We start from the raw sequence: 22,900 nt of genomic DNA, 5'->3' as shown, positions 1-22,900 counted from the left end.
GTTTATTCATTAAGACATTCCCATTGTTAAGGCATTCCCAAAACTTTAAATTTTCCTTTCCCACTAAACATCATCGTTTACCATTTCAACTCGTCAATTACATACTTCACATCTTACGAAGATACCCATACGCACCCATGGATTTTATATTGCAAAGGTCCAATTACACTCCGATAATTACACACCGCACAATTTACAGTTGTGTAATTATAGCCGATCGGCAAGACATCGGTATCGAAACAAGGCGCGTTCGTTAAATTTATCCCGGTTAAGCTCGTCAAGCTCGTCCTTGCGGCCTTGCCGCATTATCTGCCCCCATACGAAACGAGCATTGAATTCTCGCACGTCCATGGCAACTGGTGGCTCGTTGTTGGCTCGCGTTTCTTTTGCCCGCGACCTCGCCGCGTTCTCCGCCAGTTTCGCAGAAGAGATTGCCCGCGTATTTTGCATACTTGGGGGGGGGGGGCTACGCTATCGATTATAACGATCAGCTGCTTGAGGCTTGTCCAGCAGCAGCAAGGTCGCCGCGGCGACTCACTGTGAGTTTATTAACTCGCGCCGCGTGTTTCGCCGCGCGCGCTTTGATACATGCCCCTCCTGCTGACGACGTAATCTCGCTACGTGTTCGTTCGTTTGGCAAACCTGCAAATAGATCGCTCGTGTTGCTCTCGGCATGACGACAACGTTTTACACGGATCTGTCGCGGAACTGTCGATGGTTTTGCTCGTTTTCGTCTTTACGATTCGCTAACAAGCTTCTTCGAGCTGTGGTGGGGAAACGCAATAAAGAGCAAAGTTCATTTGATTTGTTTGTTAATTTACCCTTATCATTTTTTTCGGGGGTATTCATTTGTTAATTTAGATTAGCGTGAGAAAGAAATGATTTATCCTTTTTACTTCATGATCTCTACATTTCACGTATAGTATTTTACTTTACATTTTACGTAAGGTGTTGGAGTTATCGATGGACTAAACTAAAGATACGTTTTGAATTTTCTTACTACCTCAATGCATTTCCGGGAGAAAGTAAAAATAGCAGAATGAAGTACCACCAGAAATAAGGTGAAACGTCTTGTTCCATCAGTATTAAAAAGATTGTAAGTCTTGGTGAAATTATTGGCAAGATATTAACAGGCATATATACACTTCTACAAAATTCTAATTACTTTGACTCGATATACCTGTCAAATGTCCAACATAGAAGGTATTGCCAGACCAAGCAAATTTCTACTATATTCCATTCCTTCGTCCACCAATCGCATGCAACGTGAAATAAATATTTAAATTCCATGAAAGTCGGCTGTCTGACGAAATTTCCCAATACCCTGGAAGCTTTCCCAACCTGCTCCAAGAATAGCTCAGCCTCCGCAATTAACGTCTCACACGTATCGGCCGCAATTATCTCGCCTTGACACTTGGCCCGACTATTTGAAACGTTCCCGAACAGAGCGTGGATAATACCGTTTGAATACGTGTTCTCCTTTGTTTCAGTTTCTTCAGTTTCAGACTCTGACACTCTATCCGAGGGATAGAGCGGAGGGAAACCGTTTTTTCTTCCTCGCGTGCGTTAGATGCGGTGTACTGAATGCCACAGACGGAAAATACAGGGAACACGGTGAGTAATAGGTTACCCGTCGATCGCAAGTATCGACGTGTAATGTATACGACTGGTATTGTGCCACCGTTTGCCAGCGCTGCTTGTGGACCACCCACACGATAACACGGTTCGTTCTAACCGACGTAACGTTCCCTCGGCTAATTACATAACCAGTCGTCTCTCGACCTTCTCCCTTCTCGACTTCAGGTGGTACCGATACAAACTTGGTATCGAGGAAGAAGACGATGTCATTCACCACGACAGTTTCATCCTTTCGATCGTTTCGTCTCCCTCGCTCTCCCTGCTATCTATATACTAATGACGATAATCGGCTAAAGATGCATGCAACAGCGACACCGATTATCGTAATTGCACGCAGCAGTATTCAATGGACTCTGCATCCTCAATTGCCTCGCGTTATTTTCATTGAACGGCGCTGGTCGAACGGCTTTTAATGCTGTCCTGTTGAATCTTTTGCCTTTTCTGTCCTTTTTACTTTTTTCGTTTTTCTTCTCCTACTTTTGCTTCGAACGCGGAGAGAACCAGCGGTAATAAATTTTCGGTTATATTACGCTACGTGCAGAATAGAGCAAGATAAAATAAGGAACGGTTCTTCGAAACGGATGTTGATTTTTTTGAAGTCTAAAGTGGAATCATTAGAGTGGTTTACAGACAGTTAATTTCCGAGTTTTCGTAGAAATTTTTTATCACTCGTTACGTGTTATTCTGACTTGATATTGAAAGGTTATTACGAAAGAAAAGCACAGAATTTACAATATTGTCAATTAATTAAAAATCACAAATTAACCACTCCAGTAGTTAAATTATCAAGGAATTATATTATTAGTATTCTGTTTCGAATGTAAGCATTTAAATACTGAATCTTTTTCATATAAAAACTACTTACTCCAAGTTTTCACATCAGACACAAAATATTCGGATACAACACACGTATTAATCTTCAATTTGAAGAATTCGAATTTAAATTCGTTACGTTTATTCTGACTTGATGTTGAAAGGTTATTACGAAAGAGAAGCACAGAATTTACAATATTGTCAATTAACTAAATTTCTACGAATAATCACAAATTAACCACTCCAGTGGTTAAATTTACAAGGAATTATATTATTAGTATTCTGTTTCGAATGCAAGCATTTAAATACTGAATCTCTTCCAAGTGAAAACTACTTACTCCAAGTTTTCACATCAGGCACAAAATATTCGGATACAACACACGTGTTAATCTTCAATTTGAAGAATTCGAATTTTTAATACAAGCTCGAATCGCCATAGGATCGTAGTTTATTTCCAGGTTTCGAACCGCGATATCACGAGGCAACAAGTTAATTGCTCCTTGTGCCCCAAGTTCTTTCTTGAAAATGTCGATCGATCTCTCTGCAGCGAGAGTACAAAGGCTCAGAGACAAAGATCGACGATCAATGATCAACGACGCGGAGCAGCCAGTTTCTCAACTGGACCCGTCCTGACCTCGTCGCGCCGCCTCCGTTTGCCTAGGCTCGAACAAAATGCCTGTTCATTGATGCAACCTGGCTCAAGATGGCCAGGAACCTTGCGGCTGGCTGGAGCCGCGTGAACAATTCCGAGCACGAGGCCTTCGGCACCGTATTCGGAAAGTGTGTTACGCGGCGCGTTTTAATTGCTTCTTTCATCGTAGCCGGCGCTTGCGATCCATCTCTGGCTAGGGTCAATTATACACTGGGGCCAATATCGATCGTGCATCTGCGAGGCTCCGTATCCTTTTATGAATGCTCCTCGATCTTGTCTACGTTTGCCCCATAATCCTCCTTTCCATCGAGGATTGTGGCGACACGCTCGTGCCAATTTCAGAGACACTAATGAATGGGATAAGCGCTGGCTTATTATTATCCTCCTCGTGGTTATTATCGCTCGTTTAAGGGATTCAGGGCAGTTTGAAATTTTCAAAAGATCGATTTTTTTGTTTGTTTGTTTTAAATAGTAGTTTGAAGTCTTGGAAATGCAAGATGCAAAAGGTCCTAGTCTTTGAAACGACTTGTTTTGGAGTATAATAATAAATCCGCGGATACAGAATAATCGATTTTGTAAACAGTATTATAAAGTGNATCGATTTTTTTGTTTGTTTGTTTTAAATAGTAGTTTGAAGTCTTGGAAATGCAAGATGCAAAAGGTCCTAGCCTTTGAAACGACTTGTTTTGGAGTATAATAATAAATCCGCGGATACAGAATAATTGATTTTGTAAACAGTATTATAAAGTGTAAATCGTGCCAATTTCAGAGACATTAATGAATGGGATAAGCGCTGGCTTATTATTACCTTCCTCGTGGTTATTATCGCTCGTTTAAGGGATTCAGGGCAGTTTGAAGTTTTCAAAAAATCGATTTCTTTGTTTGTTTGTTTTAAATAGTAGTTTGAAGTCTTGGAAATAAGATGCAAAAGGTCCTAGTCTTTGAAACGACTTGTTTTGGAGTGTAATAATAAATCCGCGGATACAGAATAATTGATTTTGTAAACAGTATTATAAAGTGTAAATCGTGTCAATTTCAAAGATATTAATGAATGGGATAAGCGCTGGCTTACTAAACAATATTATAAAGTGTAAATCGTGCGATTCAAACACTTACTTTTGGTGAATTGAATATTAGGGGGACTTGGATTGAATTTAGTTGTGAATATTTACAACTGAGAATGCAACCATACAACAAAGTAACAAGAAAAATTTATTCTTAATTTCGTTGTTTTCTCTATACGACTCGAAACTAAAAGACGACAAATGTAGGAAAATTTATCACAAATTTCTACCTTATTTTATTTTTGTAATGCAATCGAAGGAAAAAATAACTTTTCGCTGTTCATATTTAAACAATTTCTTTCGGATATTCGGTTTTGAAAGAATCAATATAGGCCTTTCCTTGTAATAATTTAGACGCTCTGAGTTTAGAAAGGTCGAACGATCATTTGCATTTCCTTTCCAACGGTGCAAGTATCATTCCTCTAAATTCACAAAACAGATTACGCTACTTACGCTCGGGATAAAAACGTTCACGCGCGTCGAAGCGCGATCGCGCGAAAATTCATCTGCGAAAGCGGTGTTCGATCGGTCGACGTTCGCTCGAGAGGGCAATTTTTCACTCGTGGTTCGCTTAAACGAGAATCATTAATCGCTCGTTCCCGTAATTAATTGCTTCTCTAACTAGCACGGTGATCAGCACGGGATCGTGTTGCGTACGCTATATACGCGGAGAGAAATCTTTCGTTCTGCGTCTTCTACCGGGAATTCTCGTTGCATTTATTAATGTAATTTACTGACCTGCAGTCTCGCGATAGACAAGACTTCCTCGGTATTATAGTTCATTTTGAAGGCTTTATTAATCGCGATTCTAAGTAAAACTCGTAGATTTTGACGTTTGTAATGGATTCAAATCGTAATGAACATTTAAATAGTTCTCTAAATCCAAAGACCCGTTTTATTGAAAATAAATGGCCCTCGCTTGAAAACACTGGTTTTTAGCTAAAAACTGCGATAATTGAGAGTTGTATTAATACCTAACATTATTTTCATGACTGGATCCACCATAGATTGAAAGATTCTTTCGCCATTTTATCAAACTTTGAACGCTACAATTTTACGAATTATTTCGTCGTCCAACTCTCAATTTTCAAAGTTCAATAAAACAATGAAAAAAAAAAAAGATCATACGGCAAGTTTCGAGGGATGGTCGTAAAAACGTCAATCGTCGAAACCAACAGTTCTGGATGGATCTAGCGATGAAAATAATTTTTCGAGAAGTCAGAGACAGAGATTGAAATCATAGATAGTCGTATGATTTTCTTTTTTTTTTTACAAAGTAATATCGACAATTTGGTCATTCCTCGAATTAAAAATACTAATACTTCTATATCTATATCAAAACAGAAGTGCAAGATATCGAACTTGGAAGCCGTCTTCTTCTTTTTTTTTTTTTTTTTTTTCTTCTTTCACCGATAGCCCGTATTCCGGAGCAACGCGAGGCAAATGAAAACTCTCCGCTTTCATCCACGTAGGTTTCGGGTGTAGGTGTATTTCGTGTAGGCGCGATCAATATGCTCTCACGCGGTGTCGTATCACCGGCGGATTTGTTCCGGCGTGTGTAGAGGCGCGTAGAAGCGCGAACGTCCGCGCTTTCCAATTTCTGCGGACGTTCTCCGCCCTCTCGCTCCGTTTTCAGCTCGCCATTTACATATTCAACGCGTGTCCACGATCCAACGCTTTTCCACGCCCTCGCGAGCTTGCGCGCGAGCCGTTTCTTACGGGGACGGCAGCGCGTAAACTCGAACGACTTACCGATGCGCGGCCATGTATACCGTTACGGGGCGTAATGACGCGACAAGTAGCGATCTGCCTCGCCAAATAAGATCGGCGCCGAGTCCTGCCGATTCGAAACGTCGAATTTGCATAAACGGGCCACGTAGGAGGCGTTTTACGATCCTGTTCCATCGCTTTTTATCGCTTTAGATTTATTTAGACACGCGTGTACAGTGGAATTCCCATTTATTTGATTATAATTGTGCAAGCCAGTATCCGATTAAACGAACTCTCTGGCTGGTCGAATCCATTTATTCGAATATGTACTCCTATCGTGCGAAGTGAAAATGTTTTTTTTTTTTTTAGCAGAGAGGAGAGTATCGGTGAACTCTTGTACTAGTAGAAATTTTTACTACAGTCGTAGAGTTTTTTATTTATTACAGTCTTTGCATCAGAATTACTCGGAGGTTTCAATATTTTTTACTCTCTTGGAAAATCCAACTTTTCTTTAAATTAAAGAGTAGTTTATTGTTGGAAGAAATTTTTGTTTCGACCATTTTTTGAATTGAAAATTTTAATTACGTCGTTTCTCACATTGCCACGCCGTAATTTTCATTTCTCGATTCAAGTAATAACTTGCGATCTTCGGTCGTTGAATTAGAGTTACTTTCATTTCTTTCAAAATATTGAATTTTTCTTTAAATTAAAGAAAAGATTTCTACTTCCATTATTTGGCGAAAAGAAGCGTAAACGAGCTCTGATAATAAAGTACATTAATTAAAGTACATTAATTTGCATTCCTTTCCTTGCCTTCATGGACTTTCTTATTTTTCAATTATTTCGTTCCTATCAACAAATTGTTAATAAAAAATATCAGATAATGAATTTAGACGATTGTTACTCCAAAAAACAGAGTACCGTTATATATTGTTCTATCGAATTATGGTCGAAATCTTTTAACTGACGCAAGTTTCGAAAAAGCTTGAACATTTAATACGAAGCAACGCTATCAAAGTTCAAAATATTCGAAAAATTTATTTACACTGCAATTATTGTGATAATTTGAATTCTTGATGCAACGAGATACGTTCTTACGAATAAGTCCGTTATGTTTTTCCAGAACGAAATTTCCCCGCCAACGCGAGTTAATTCTCCCGAAATGAAACGCCTAAATTGAAATGTTGTTGCTAGATGAAATATGTACGCACGTATTATTCGTCCAGAATGAGAACCGCGAGCAAGAACGCTTGTAAACCTGTCGCTTATGCATGCGATCGAGCTCACACCGTTCAAGATACCATCCGCTCAATGACTATAAGCGTAATGTAAAAAGTAACCGGGAAGTTTATGGGTGGCAATATGCGCGATTAACACGTCTCTAACGACGAATTACACGCGAACAACTCCGAGCTATTGAACCATGTTTCTCGTAAAACCAGGCGAATATCTATTTCATCACGTTCTCATGTTTGCTCGCAGTTAATTACTGCGATTCTGCAGTCAATAAGGAAGACATTTTGTGGAAACATTTAACGCGAGGAAGCACGAGCGGCTTCGTAAACCGCATGTTTTGCGTTACAACTTTCAAACTCGAGTTATCTCTCGAGTTATTTAAGAGTATCATAGATCTGTTATGCCCAGCGTGAATCTCGTTTACATTTGCCCGAGAAACGAAGGAGGATTTTAGTTTGTTCGATCTTGTTGTCGGACATCTACGAAATAAGTGCAAAAGTTTCGTGAATTTTTTGTAAATTAGGTACGAGCGAAACGTTGAGATATAGACGATCGTGGTGATAATTATAGCGTGTCACGATTGTTTAAAATTATTATGAAATGATAATAATAACAGTTTACCAGCATTTCCAAGAATATTAATAAAATTATATACTGTGATATTTCACTAACTAATTAATAGTGAGTAAAAAAATCGAGAGAGGAAACAATTGTTAAAAAAAATTCTTACTAGTCGAAATTTAGTTTTTCACTAAATGTTTCACTATTCTGTTACGATACGCACTTGTAACTCATAATCATCAGAATTGTGCAGGGACAAACGGAAGCTGAAAGAAATTCAACGAGAAAGAAGATACGAATCACGGCACAAACGGAAAGAGAGCAGAATTTTCGAGCGAGATGCAGCTTGAAGAAACGAATCTCAACGATAGACGATTTTACGAAAGCATCGCGCGAAATTAACTCGAGCGAAAAGTAGAGTGTGCAAGCGAGGAAAACAAAATCATACCTGTCGACGTAGTTATAATCAATACACGCGGAAATGTACTAAAGTACTTTACGTTGGTGCTTTATGGCAGACGTATCATTCGCAGCGCCATTGACACGAGGCCAGCGATGATTGGACGGCGACGCTGGACGCTAAGGGAAAGAGAAGTTCACGAGCTCGCGTAAGAATTGGATCGCATTCCCCGTTTCACGAGGCATAAAACCGTTGAGATAATATTGCCAGATAGGTTATTTATTGATATCTCGAGAGCTGGGGCCCTCCTCTCGGAGGCCAGCCACGAGATACACCGGTGTGTTTGTGTTCTACGCCACGGTATGCCATCGCGGAAACCTTCTCCGCGAGAGAGATCGGCATAATGCAGCTTTTGCATCTTTCTTCTTCCCTTTTGTGTTTCTGGGCGAAAGCAGCCCGCTCGTGTAACATCCTGCTACGGTGTACCGTTGATAGCCCTGCAGAGAGATGCGAGCCAGATTCGTCTCGCTCCGGCTTCGTCAGCCTGGGAAACTCGACTTCTTCATTTTCTCCAAGTTCTGATCGCGCGATAATTGCAGGACGATTCCGCGCAGATAAATTTCTGATGCCGCAGAGTTCCGATTGCGATCGTGCTACGTTGATCGTTGATTACGATTATTACGAGATTAGTGTCGGAGACAGAGGCAAGAGGTTTCTGTTTGATAAAATGAAATCGAGAGACAGAAGTTTGCTTAGTTTAATGAAGTATTAGAACGAGTAGGTAATTTTCAATATTTCCTTTACTCCTTTGCTACTTTAGAGTAACAATTCAGTTACTTTTAAAGAAATTTCGTAGCGCAGGTAATGTGAAAAGTGTATCTAAAATCTGCAAGGCACGACGCTTTTTATTTAATAAACAAAGCTATTTTTTTCATTGATCCAAGTTCTATTTCGTCGAATTACATTCTCAAAAACTATGAACTTGAAATACAAAATTCTACAAAATATGATATATAGAAATGTTATAGTGATTACGAATTCTCTCGTGATCTTCATTCCTTGTCCCTGTGTAACAATAATTACGAAATTTTCTCTAGGAAATTTTCATTAAATTCGCTGCAATGAGAAATAATTTAATTGCAGAAGACGCTAATTTTTTTGGATACATTGGTAAATTTTTGTACAGATTATACATAAATTGAAATTAAATTATTAAAATTAAATTATTAATTAAAATTAATAATAATAATAATTAATAAAATAATTATATATGTATATTGTATAAATATACATATATTTATATAATATACATATATAAATATATATATATATATATATTTATATAAATGAATAACAATATATTATATAAATAAAATATACATATATAAATATATTTATTATTATTTATATATGTATATTATTTATAATATATATATAAATAAATATATATATATTTATATAAATAAATGAATAACAATATATTATATAAATAAAATTAATAATTAATTTTGAATAATTAATAATTAAATTATTCAAAATTATTATATAAAACATTTTAGGTTGTATATTTCGTAAAAATGTTTAGAAATTAGCCTGCTAACAAACAAGTATCTAAATTCTCCCTTCTTTCGTCGTACAACGATATCGTACATTCATCCATCAAACTCTTTCAAAACCATGATTCAAAAAGATGCGTTCGAAATTTAAGGCAAATCGATCGTCCATTCGAATAAATAAGGAGCCATCTTGCGAATATGATTCCATCGATTTCATTTAATGAATAACGATGATTTAATGAATAAATCGTAGTAATAATCCCTAATCGTGATGCAGAACCGCGAAACAGGGCCGTGATAGGTGAGCTAATAAATCGTAATAATCCCGTACGTCGGTACGGCGGTACAGCAAATGCCATTAGTGTGAACTTTCGATGGAAACGGGATACGAGAGCTCGTGGCTCGTGGTGCACAACACGCCTGGCTGAGCGTTCGCGTGTAGGTCAGCCTGTGGGTGCAATGCTGAGGAGGTGTGGGCCCTGCATACCGGAGATCTCCCTCGGAATAGACTGATCCTTTCAGCGTGCGGGTTCAGCGCGCGACTTCAGCGTGCACGATCGCACGCGTCGCGTGGAATACGTCTAGAAACATATGGTATTTCCAATGGGACGTCAGCGGCGTGTCTCGGACGCGTGCGTTGCAGACTTTTTCGACCAGAAAATCTAAACGTTTCCGGTTCTTCTCGCAACGCGACTTTCACCTGTTGGCGTTCAAGCCAGGCGAAATTTTTAGAATGGACAGTGTATTTTAAAGAAGCGGAATTAACGATGATAGAAGTGGCTATGATTTTTCAGCGTCTCTACGTGTGCGTCGGAGATTCCTTAGTTGGACGAATATATCTACAGCTATAGTTTAATAATAATTATATATAATATATAATATATAAAATAATATAATATAATATATAATATATAATATATATTACATATAATAATAATATATAATATATAATATAATATATAAAATAATATAATATAATATTATAGCTTAATTATTATATACAAAATATTATAGCTTAATTATTATATAATAAAATATTACGAGTTTTCGTTCTTCCATTGTTGTTTGCTTTTCTCTCGTCCGTTCTAAGAAAATATTTTATTAAAATATATACAGAATGGGCCGGAATTCGTAGTACAACCGAGCAGAGGGTGCTTCTACGTCAAAAAATTTGGTATAACATTTTTTTATCCGGGGCTCGGTTTTCGAGAAAATCGACTTTAAAGTTTATTCATCTTTGTGAACGATTCAGTTGTCTATTCTTCTACCGCGGTTGTCTCCGTCCGAGATAGTGTTTACAAACATTATTTATCGTGTGCTTAAAGCAGTACAAAGTGTTGCTACTGATAATTAATTTTTTATTCCTTATTGCTACATTCTATTGTAATACTACAATACGGTACACTATTACAAGCATTGTTGAAAATGTCCTCCTCGTTGCTGCATGCATAAGTTTGCTCTACGAATGAATGATATCTGAACAGAATGTAAACTGATATCGTTTTTTTAATTTCTCGAGTTCTTCCACAATCTTTTACTTCAAATGTGTAATATTTGAAACATTGGTATAACATTTGTTCTTTGGTACGTCTCCATAAAAAAAAAAAAAAATGTATTTCGAACTTCTAGATCTTTTTTTTGACGTAGAATTTACCCCCTGCTAGGTTGTACTATGAATTCCGGCCCACCCTGTATACACGAAGCAGAACTAAAACTATTAAAGATGTAGAAATTTGCGAGTTAATTCGAGATAAACCGAAGATTTGCAAAATGTAAGATTTACACGTTTAAACACGTAAAATGAAAAATTGATCGAATTCTTCTTACTGAGGCGAAGTTCCTCAGAGGCGAAATAACTTATGCCGTAGAGGAAGGGAAAAATCTCTTTAGACGATCAATCAGGCAAAGCCGAAGTAATTAAGAAACGTTGCGCAAACGTTATCAAAGCAGCGTGGACCACATGCTGAGCGTCTCTTGGCGATAGTTATGAAACTTACCTACCGCGGTTTGTTTGAGCCATTGCGGCATATCGTGGAAAGTTCTGTCAGCGACTGAAACAGTATGATTGGGAAAATAGCTCGTCCAAGAGTTAACGACTCGCGCTATCTTCGGTCACCATTATTTCTAAAACGTGAGGCAATAAACGAACAGTGGAGTTTCTATTACTCCTATAAGCGAGCAACATACAGAGTTCCTTTAATAATTTCTATCTGGCATGCGGTTACATTTTCAAATCATTATTCATCGCGATACTGGTTTTACGTTCTGAAGCTGATTTATGAAGCTGGTAATTAAAGGTCTGGATCGTCTTTGCTACGTCTCTGATACGTAGTTAATTGCACGTAGAGCATAACCCAGAATTAAGATCAGGCGTCCTTGTTTGTATTACGTACGCGTAAAGAATTATTTACCATTTGTGCATATTGAATTGCCAATACTCTAGGTTTGCGGTGTAGCATGAGATATGGTTGAAGATACGCGAATAAAGAATTTTCGCAAAGATTAGAGAATTATAAGCTCGATAGTGAAGAGTTTGAGATTCGAAGATTAGTCAAAGTGGGAGAATGTTAGAGGCGTGAAACACGGACTTTAGAAACATTGCAAAATGTGAAAGCCAACGAAATCGAAAATTAACCTCTTACGTTAGTAACTGGTTCACGGACCATGACGAGTAACCAAACCGTCTTCTTTTCGGTATATCACTAAATAGAGATTACTGAGAAGTAATAAATTTATCATTCGTTTTGCCTGGGTTGTACTTAAATAAATTTTGGGCCAAATATTCTCGACGTGCGTGACAACGCAAGAGGTTAAAGGATTCTAAACAGGTTACAAAATTGGAGAAGTTTCGCCATTTAAATCTACCAAACTCAAACTTTTTCTCAAAAAAGTCCAACAGAGCTACATGTATCGTATATCCGGAAATTTACTATAATATTCACTTGCGAAAGAGTGAAAAAATTCGAGATTTGCCGAACGAGTGAAATATCGCATGTTGATGTAACATCGAGTCACGTTGCGCAAGTCGATCAGTGTCGCCTTCTGATCCAGCTGTTACGCGTCCTGCAAGGTTAATTCACACACACACACACACGCATACACGCGCGCGCGCACAGTGAGGAATTGTTGCGATCACTCGGTGGCGATAATTTTTCAACATGCATCTCGCTACGTGGAATAGTTAGACACGCCCTGCATATGCATGCACGCGCGCGCGGATGCTGGCTGAGTTTTCATGGAATCTGCTCGCCGCGGAATGTCCGTGGCCGCAGGTCACCACCGTTCAGTGATTTCGCCTGCCGCACGCTCGGATTCTCGGTATCCTTGCCGCGTTCGTGCTGTTTTTCCCGGGGAACGAACAATTAACGCGTTCCGCCTCGTGCACGGGATTAACTTCGACTTTACTACCCTTTCGGGCGAGCTGAACTGAATGAACACGCTCGACCCACGGTACACATCGAGAGGCAAGAAGTTTGAGAATTAATTGTCAACAGTTTTTAAACGAGTTGAACATCGATTTTATTTGATTTGATATAATATCTAGCGAGAGATGAATTTGGGAAATTTTAAAATTTAAATTTTAAATTGGATTTCATATCTTTGTCGATGATCTTATTTCGGCGAATTTTTTATTTAAATCGCACGTGCGTGCGTGTGTTTATGTGTGATATATTTTTATAAAAGTATTATTATTTCTTTTTCATGGCACGACGAGATAAAATATTTGTAAAAACCGAGCAGTCTCCGAATTTTTCAATACACTGTCACAGTCGCTATTTTGAGTAATTTTGTAAGGATTACAGTAGTTTTGTAAAGGTCCAAAAAAAGTTTATACCAAAAAAAAGTACGTAACATTCGGTTTCGTTTAGAAATAAAACAGTAAAAACAAGAATAACGAGTTAGACGATTATATAGGTGGATGTATAACTTTAAAATATCTAATTGAAGAAGATTTTTGATAAATACAATCTAAATTATCATTTAGCATCTTTCTGTAATAAATCTAATAAATTAAACTGCGCTTGTTCTAAAATTTTATTATCTACCTACGCGATTGGTAATGAGTTATTTATACAAACATAGGTGTGCATAAATTCCAGGAAAATTCTCAAACGCATTTTCCTGCGTCTGTTGCTTAATTTATAAAGCAGTGTAGCTCACCGATCAGACTGATTTAATTAAAATTGGGATAATTATCTAATCGGATTTGATTCTTTCTATATTAAAAATATGAACCATAGTTAGCATCGAATGTTGATGGTTGACCTGTCAACAGGTCATTGGCTATCAGCACGCTGAGTTATCTCATTGTCAGACCTCTTTCGAGATTCATCGACACGGAGCAGCCAGCTCGTGTTCGGATGTATTTTCAGCTATCGTGCGAAGAGATCTTTCTTCCTCGGTCGACTGGCTGTTTGAAATGTATCGCGATAACGAGCGAATTTTATTGGTTCGTCAAGACGTACACGGGACAGAACGAACTTTCAAAAATGCAAATGTCGCGTAAATGTCAAATTCTTCCTGAACCTTCCGGAATTATTTCCACGAACGTATACCCACTTGTTACTGGAAACGCTCGACGTGATTTTTATTACACGTTTCGTAACAACGAAAGATAATTAGAGATTTGACGTAACGTAACGTTTGAAGACGTGAGAAAATATCGATCTGAAGATCGTATCGATTTACTAATTTGGGTAAGAGAAGTAGTCGCAGAAGTGTTACATGTTAATCCTCCTTTCTTTTATGCAAATTCCGGTGGTTCGTTATTTCAAATAATTGATTTTAAAACGTTTACAGATGCTAATGTATTTAGCTCAGGACTTTCAAAACTAAAAGTTATGTAAATTCACGGTGTGCTGATTTTGACGATGGAATTCGTTGAAAGGCGAGTGTTTTTTTACGAATCGCGTGTCTTATCTTGGTCAATATATCTGTCAAAGTTATCTGGATCCTTGTAAAAATCCTTGTAAAAATCTTTCACTCCCAACGAATTACATATATGTATATGTCTCAAAAATTTCATAACAATATTATTGAAAATAGAACGATATTTTCGTCGAAATTCCAGAGTTGATATTTCGTATCCTCATGAATCTTAACCAATATAATAAGGACGATCGAATTTCACACTACAGAGGGTGGCCACTGAAAAACTGAAAAACTTTGACAGAATCATAACTTGAGGGATGTTCTTCACACGTAATACTAAAAAAATCCATTAATTCTATTTCCAAATAAAATAACAAAAAAATTTAAAGAAACATGCGTTTGTAAACGTAATTTTTGTTTTATATCGTTCAGTCTAGTGACCACCCAATATATATCAGTGGAACCAGAAGAAAAGAAAATTTTCGCATAATATTTCTTCTCGAGTTCCATCTTTTCTCCATCCACGCTTCCGAGTATTGCGAAAACAGGCCGCGGTGCACGTAACATTCGCGCGTGTGCGCGAACATTTTGCACCTGGGCGTGGATCGGCCGAGATATTATTTGGCGTGGCGCACGCATGCACGCGCGTAGGTGTTGAACGCGATCGCAGCGCTTAAGAAACTACTTGATCAATTCGTCGCGCGCGAGATACGTAGTCACCTGCTGGGGTGCACGCCGCTGGGGCAGAAGTCCTTCCGAGGAGAGAAACACGGGGACCACCAGCTTCGTCGATTATTCCGTCTGATTGCCGCTGCCCCAAGCCACTTTCTACGCACGTGACGTGGCAATTGCCGCGTTTCCAGATTTCGGAGCTCCGACATTTGGAAACGTGTCCAATCGGGGCTGAGATCTGAGAGTTTGAGAAACGAGGAATTAGAAATTTGGAAATATTCGACAGCTTGAGAACTTGATGATTACTTCATTCAAGTAAAATTCCGGGACGAGCTTTCGGATTTTGGTAATTTGGAAATTTGGTGACAAACTTCCCAGAAGTTGGGACATTCAAGAACCTTCAAAACGGGAAATTAGAAATTTGAATTATTCATTTCGGAGAAGCAATGGATTGGGAGCAGGGAATTAAAATTCGAGGAATACGGGGGGAAAAAGAGTTAGAGGATTAAAAACATAAGAGCGCGCGAAATTATAAATTTAATGATTTCCGGATTGAAATATTGGAAATTTGGAAACTTCAAAAAAATAAGGAATAAAAAATGGCGAGACTTAGAATCTAAGAGAAAAGGAGAGATGGAGATAAAAAAATTTATCTCTAACAAGCTACTGGACGATCCAGTGTTCGCCAGTTTCAAGACATAATTAATTAAAAAGGAAAAACGAGTTTTACACGCATATTTGCCAAGAGTCGAAGGACAAAAGATAAGAAACTGGTCCATTTATACCTCAGTTACACCTATTCAACTGGCCAACGCGATCGGATAAACCTTTCGGCTTATCAATTTCAACTAATCTCGCCATGCACGAAACAACAGTGGCATTCCTAATCCGAGACAACCAGTTTAAACTCGTGGCTTACACGCGGCGAATAAAACCGATACGAAACAGCTCTCTCGTACCGATTAATAAGATCCCGTGCGTTAATTGGCGCGGTTGGCTCGTTAATTTTCCCATAAAACCAAACTCGGCTTACGACTAAAATCTATCGCAGTATAAACTCGGTTCACCAGGCGACAAACAGTTCCCGAGGTGTTGTTGTGGCTCGCAGCACGAGTCGTTACCACTCTGGTTAAGAAGATTTTTCACGAAGGATGATTCAACAATTACGTGCAATTAGAAAAATTTGCAGAATTCCTTTCTGCGACGATATACAGTTTCTCTTGTTTGTCGCTCACTTGCTTTATATTCGTGGAAGAATATTGTTGGGAGAAAATGTTTCTTCGTATGATTTAACCCTTTCCCTATGAGTATAAATTGTACTGTACAAATTCTTTTATTTTTCTCTTTCGAGAAATATATCTTTTAATTGTACGGAGGAAGATGTACATGCGCTGCTTATTATTTATATATGTATATTATTAATTTCTTGCAACAAGTTTCAGTACGTTTCTTTGTTACTGCGTGGGGTGTGACTATAACTGAGATGATCAAATACCTGTAATGTCGGTGAAGTCCAATATTTTTCCTAAAATTTCAACCAAACCTTGAACAAAGTTCAACAATTCGTTTTGTAGACTAACCTGAGCACACTGTCGAGATAAAAAATTCGCCGAAATAAAATCGTTGCTCCCAACCTTCGATTCCGATCTGTCGAGATAAAAACCAACGTCCCATCACGCAGTTGACGCAAATGATTGACACTGCAATATGCCAAAAAAAAAAAAAAAAAAAAAAAAAAAGAAAAAGAAGAGTCACTACACTGCAGAAGATAACTATCAAAACACCCTCGTAAGATAAAGTCTCGTTTGTATCCCAGCGGCGTGTAATTAACCGTTACGCAATCCCAATTATAACCACCAGCTCGGATATATTATCGTGCAACGGATAATAAAAGCGGAGTGACGAGAGGCAAGGCTGAATTATAGCAAGCGTACACGAAAAACGCATTACGCGGCCGCGCGAGATGGCGGAGATAAAAATCTCAAGGCAGACCTGGTACACTGGACGGCGAAACAAGATCATTAATTGTCAGTTACCAGCGGACCAAAGGGAATTTCAATTCGCAGCTGTGATTCCCGCCGCGTGGAACCACCTGTTCCGATCGCGGAAACCTTTTACAACAACAACCGTTGTTTCGCAACCTTCGTCCCGTTTCCACCGTGGGACCATGCAAATGGATTTTACCACACTCTTTCCACCGCGTATCCCGCGTATTGTTCGCTTCTCACCGTCTCTTTCTTTCTTTTTTTCTTTCTTTATTTTCTTCTTCTCGACCTCGACTCGAGCACGGTGTATGGCCATCGCCGTATTCGATTCATTAATCTTTTCAACACACGTCGATAGAGTATCCTGGTTTGCGAAATACAACGCCTGCAGCTGGATGGAGATTCGTCGAGGGAGGAATCGAGTAACACCGGGCCCCCTCCGTTCGTTGCGTGGAAATAATTACCTCGGCGAGGTGTACCGACACCGGCCCGATCGATCGGATAATTCGATCGACGAGCTTACGGCCGATTGCATCAATGGCTCGTGGTTTCATAGAAGATGTTACTGGTGATTGCAGTTGATGTATGATAGAATTGATCGAGGCCAGCACTGAGGTTCTTCGCGTTCGCCAAAGACGAGTTAGGGGAGGTATTTATTAAGAGAGCTCTGCTAGGGAGTTTGTGACTTTTTCTCTGTGAATTTGCTTTTGCTGAGAGTCAAGAGACGAAATTAGGTATTTTAGTGATGCTACATTTGTAACAATCTCACTCTATATATAATACTAATGGGTTTGGGTTATAATTAAAAATTTATTTTTTATAGTATTATTTATTATTTATAGTATTTATTTATTTTTTAATTTATTTTTTATAGTATTATTTATTATTTGTAGTATTTATACGCGTGGCTGTATTAAAACGTTTGTAATAAGTGACAATGAAACTCCAAGAGGGGAGGTAGTTTTTATAAATTAGAGATAAATGGGAGATAAATGAATATTTATAAATTAATATGCTAAAATCGCAGAATATCTAACTATTTTATTTTTATTTACTGTTATATACACTTTGTACTTAGACTTTCTTTCAAATATAACAGTTTATTAACATCCCTTTGCTCGAAGTTATGCCACTTGCGACAACTCATGCCACATATATTCATTAGCAAATGACTATAGATTAAATTAAATTAAATTACAATAATTTCTTTAATAATAAATATGATAATTATATCAATCATCAATTTATGGCAACCCATTATTTGATAATATATCCATTACTGTCACATCTAGAGAACTATACTCAAACGAATAAATTCAATTAAATTATCAATAAAATTAACAATAAAAGAACGAGAAAATGCGACAATGTACAACTATAACTTACCCAGTTAATAATAATATATACGAATAATTCGCTGTTGCGAGGACTTATGCCAGCTGTCAACTTGTGGCAAGCTATCCCTGTGTCAAGGTATACGACCTTGATGAACCTTCGTCCTCGGCTAACGGGAGAGGACGGTGGTGCAACAAGAAGGACAAACTTCCATCTGGAAGACGGATGTACCCGGCGCGATCATAAACGGCGAATTATTTATCATATGAGTTGAATGTTACGTCCGATAAATCTTCGGGCGCGGGGCACACTTTCCGAGAGAATGCAACCGGACTTTTACGTCGATGATCGTTTCAGCGTTGTATCATTATTCTTCGTGCAAGTAGCTGAACACATCGAGAAAGCTCCGTTACCGGTCGGAACCAGTAACCAGCGTTTGCTTCGTAAGTTTCGTTGTACGACTTCATCGTGTTTGCGCACCGTCATATAAATAATTTCCATTGTATATCGATCAAGCCTAACGTCAGTCGTTGGCTAATTTCTTGATATTCGAATGAGAATAAAACGATGATGTACGCTCGGTCTGCGAGTTAATTCTGTGAGAAATTGAGAGCGATTGTATTGTAGAAAACTGAAGTAAGGAGGAGACATTAAAAAAGTAGAATAGAAATTGGGTAGTACGAAAATTTTGTTTTATTGTAACATTTTTATTGTAATAACGTTAGTGAGAAATTAATATCTGGGTAATAGAAAGTTTGATAAATCTATCTAACGTAAGAATAATGTCATTTAATTCGAAACTTTGTTTCTGAAAAGAATAGAATTTGAAAATTTGTCGTAAAGTATATTTTAATTTGGTTAATTTCAGATGGAAAGTAATTTTGCGTGCAGAAACAAGTCAAAAGTGTGGAGTAAAATTTTTCCATCCTCGAAAAGAATATTTGATTGTGTTTGGTTGAGAATTAGCCTTCATTCAAATTTCTGAATGTAATTTTAGTATTCTCCCTCCTTGATTCAATTTAAATATGCTTAAAAAGTTCGATTTTATCGAAGGTGAAGCATCATGCGAAAAGATTTCATTCAACAGTTTTGACTTATTTACTCTCTCACGATTGTACCATAAACTACTACCTTTCAGTATTAACTTGTTCGCAGAACATTAGAAGCGTTACGTGGTGTTATACCGCAGTTCGAAACAAAATTGCACAATTCCACAACGTTGCGCAAGAAACGAATGTCGCAAATATCCAAGGAAATCAATCAATCTCGCACGAATTAAATGTCACAGCGTTAACGAATATTTGCCGATCGATTTACAATCAATTTTACAATCACGACAGAGCAGCGTGAATATTACACGATATTTGGTCACGCATTCACCTGTAAATAGGATTTCATCGGGCGCCTCGTTGCAAAGTCATAAATAGCTCGATAGCACACTCTAGTAATTATACACCGCGTAACGTATGTAAGAAATATCATTCACATGTTTCAGCATTACGGAATCGATCGAATAATGTGCAGTTTATACTTCAGCTGTGTATGTGTGTGTGTGTGTGTTCGTTTTCAATGCAGCGTAAGTCGAGCCTGAGCGATCTCGTGACGCAACGCTTAGTCTCGGGGAACAGGTTGATACCACGAGTAATTAGCGTCTTTTAGACCGTATAGGTGCGTTCGATATCGATGAAGTGACCTAAACATTGCCCGCTATCTAATGTTCCACGACGATATTTCTCCGAGTACTGTTCGATTTAGCAGCCTTCGTTCATTCAACAAGTAACAGATATAAGAACGTAGTGTATAAATCATCGATTGAATCGATGAAAATGAATTAAAAGGAGCAATGTTATTATCGAAATCAGAAGTTATCAACGAAGAGAGGATTGATAAATGTATGTAATTATTTCTACGTGAGAATTAGCTGATTTGCGCCGTTTCTTTCACGTCGAGCGTATTTAAGAGACGCGAAGTCTGACTATATCGTGAATATTCCACTTATTGAAACGTATCTACATATACGTACGTATTTCGACCAATGAAAGATCGTTTTTCATTTGTTGTTTCACACAGTGGAAATGTAATAGTTTTGAAAGATAAAATATGAAGACCAAAGTAAATTGTTTCTTAATTGTTTTCAAAGATGAGGAATCTTTGTGGGAGAGGGAAGATGAAAATATTTTAATGAAATCAATGTAATTTAAATTGCAAGCGAAGAAAACTTTATTTCAATCATAATTAAAATATCTTCTGACTTGTGGAATTCTAGAACAACACGACAGAGTTGAAAGTAATTCAAACAGCAGAACTTAGATGGTTTAAAAGTAAAACAGAATTAATATATAGGGAATTCGTTACACCTGGTGTTATAAATTATTACTTTTATAAATGGTTTAAAATCAGAAGTAATATATAGGCAATTCGTTATACCTGGTGTTACAAATTATTACTAATTTTAATTTTACATCTGCGATTACAAATTTATTAACGACGAGCTAGACAGGATTGAAAATAATACAAAAAACACGAGTTTGAACACAGACAGCTTATTCTACTAGCACACGATTGAAGAAATTTCATTCGTACCTAACCACAGGGAAATAGATGTAATCCAAGGAACACGAATATAATACGAAGTTTAATACGACACACGGACAACTGACTCTGGCATATAGTATCACTATAGTATTCAAGCTCAAGAAATTTGTCAACGACAGAACAAATACGAGGTCCAAAGGACGTAAATTGAACACAGAGTTAAAAGCGACACAGAGATGGAATTTTATCCCGTATTGCTTCCACGAATCATAGCGATTCGCAATATCCAGCAATATCGTTTCTATTCGGCGAACGGCGTGCAAGAACGAGTGAGGAATTTTGAAAAAAAAAAAAAAAAAAAAAAAAAATAACCGTTTCTACAGCGTGGGCGGGAACGCGAGCCTATGTTGAATAGCATCACCGCCGGTGTGGTTACTCTCCACCGTATGGTGTACAGTTAGGCGTGACGCAAGCCTAGTGTGCTCGAGAACGGTATGAGATCCCAATTATCGGGTGCTTCCGGTTTCTAAGGGTCTCGGCCGCTCGCCACGAACAACGCCTCTGCCAGGCGTTCGCCAAGCGACGCGATGAAACACGCTGCCACCAGCGGGAAAAGCATAGAAGCCACCGGTGTGTGAATTGAATCGCGTGGTTAACGCGCTGAATGGAATTGCTTCGTAATTTATGGCGATGATTAAGGAGTGTCTTCTGACGTTCAGCGTCGATAAGGGAGGGCCACGAACAACGGTGTTTGAGAGATGAGTCTCTTAGATGGAGCGTTTTCGAGAAAGGAACTTCGACTTTTAGGTGTATTTGCACGTGATGATGTATATTCGTCATCTGTGAACTCGAATGACTTTTTGGTCATTTTTGTCCTCTTCTTTCTTCAATATATACATACAATCAGGCTTGTAGAGAATTCGTGTGACATTTAAAAAAGATAATTAAGAAATAATAACGTTAATAGTAATAATTAAAATTTTTATAATAATTAAAGTACACGTGTCATATTATTTGTTTATTTTATATAAAATTTTAATTAGAATAGTATGATCTATATATATATATATATATATATATGTATGTATTTCTCAAAATTTCATATAATATTAGTTTTAAATAAAATACAAAAAATTCTTTATTTACAATTTTATAATCTTTAATTTTGTTTAAAATATATCTATATATATTAGTCCTTTCATGCAATTCATAATTATATATACTTATTATATATAATTCATAATTATATATACTTTCGACTTTTCGACAAACTATAAAATTTAAAATCATCAAAGAATAAACTTTTATTGGTAGCTTCTAATATGTAATACAATTTTTCACATCTCTATGATATTTACAGCGTATTTCACATTTTGCCAATTTGGATGATTTTGTTAGAGATTGTAAAACTTTGGGAAACAATTTACACGCGTTGGTAACGTTTTAGAAACTTCGTTAGTCCAGAGTCTACGTGGATCATCGATAGGACGCGACGTTTTAAACACTTGGCGTTAAAATTAGAGGTGCGTCAGAGATACAACTGCGAGGCAGTGCAGTCACTCCACGCGTTATTGCGGAAGTTGCGTTCGAACGATCATAAGAGAACCGTTCGCAGTGATCCACGACGATCGGATAAGCGCGAAGATCATGGTTGTAAAAGAAGCTTATAAAGCCACACTTTATACGACTGTCCCTGGCTATTCATCTTGGCCCGTGTACGGTGATTTCTGTCTTTTAGTATGTAATATAAAGATAGCCACGTCGGCTACTATGTATCCAACCTGCGTATTTTTCCTCCGGGCTGTTTCACGCGGGGCAATTAAGATTTCACGGTTTACATCTCGAGTACAATAAGGAAGTGTCGTGGATCA

General features: G+C 37.7%; 1 protein-coding gene across 3 annotated transcripts in view; it reads right to left on the bottom strand.

Annotated features, from left to right (window-relative positions):
• Positions 1-22,900, bottom strand: part of LOC122536303 — a 179,207-nt gene that overhangs the window by 109,513 nt on the left and 46,794 nt on the right. The gene's annotated exons all lie outside the window — the stretch shown is intronic.

Source organism: Frieseomelitta varia, unplaced genomic scaffold, assembly GCF_011392965.1.
Source record: "Frieseomelitta varia isolate USP_RPSP 00005682 unplaced genomic scaffold, Fvar_1.2 scaffold_821, whole genome shotgun sequence".
NCBI lineage: Eukaryota > Metazoa > Arthropoda > Insecta > Hymenoptera > Apidae > Frieseomelitta > Frieseomelitta varia.
The sequence above is the reverse complement of the archived record's forward strand: the minus strand, read 5'-3'. Positions and strand labels throughout refer to the sequence as shown.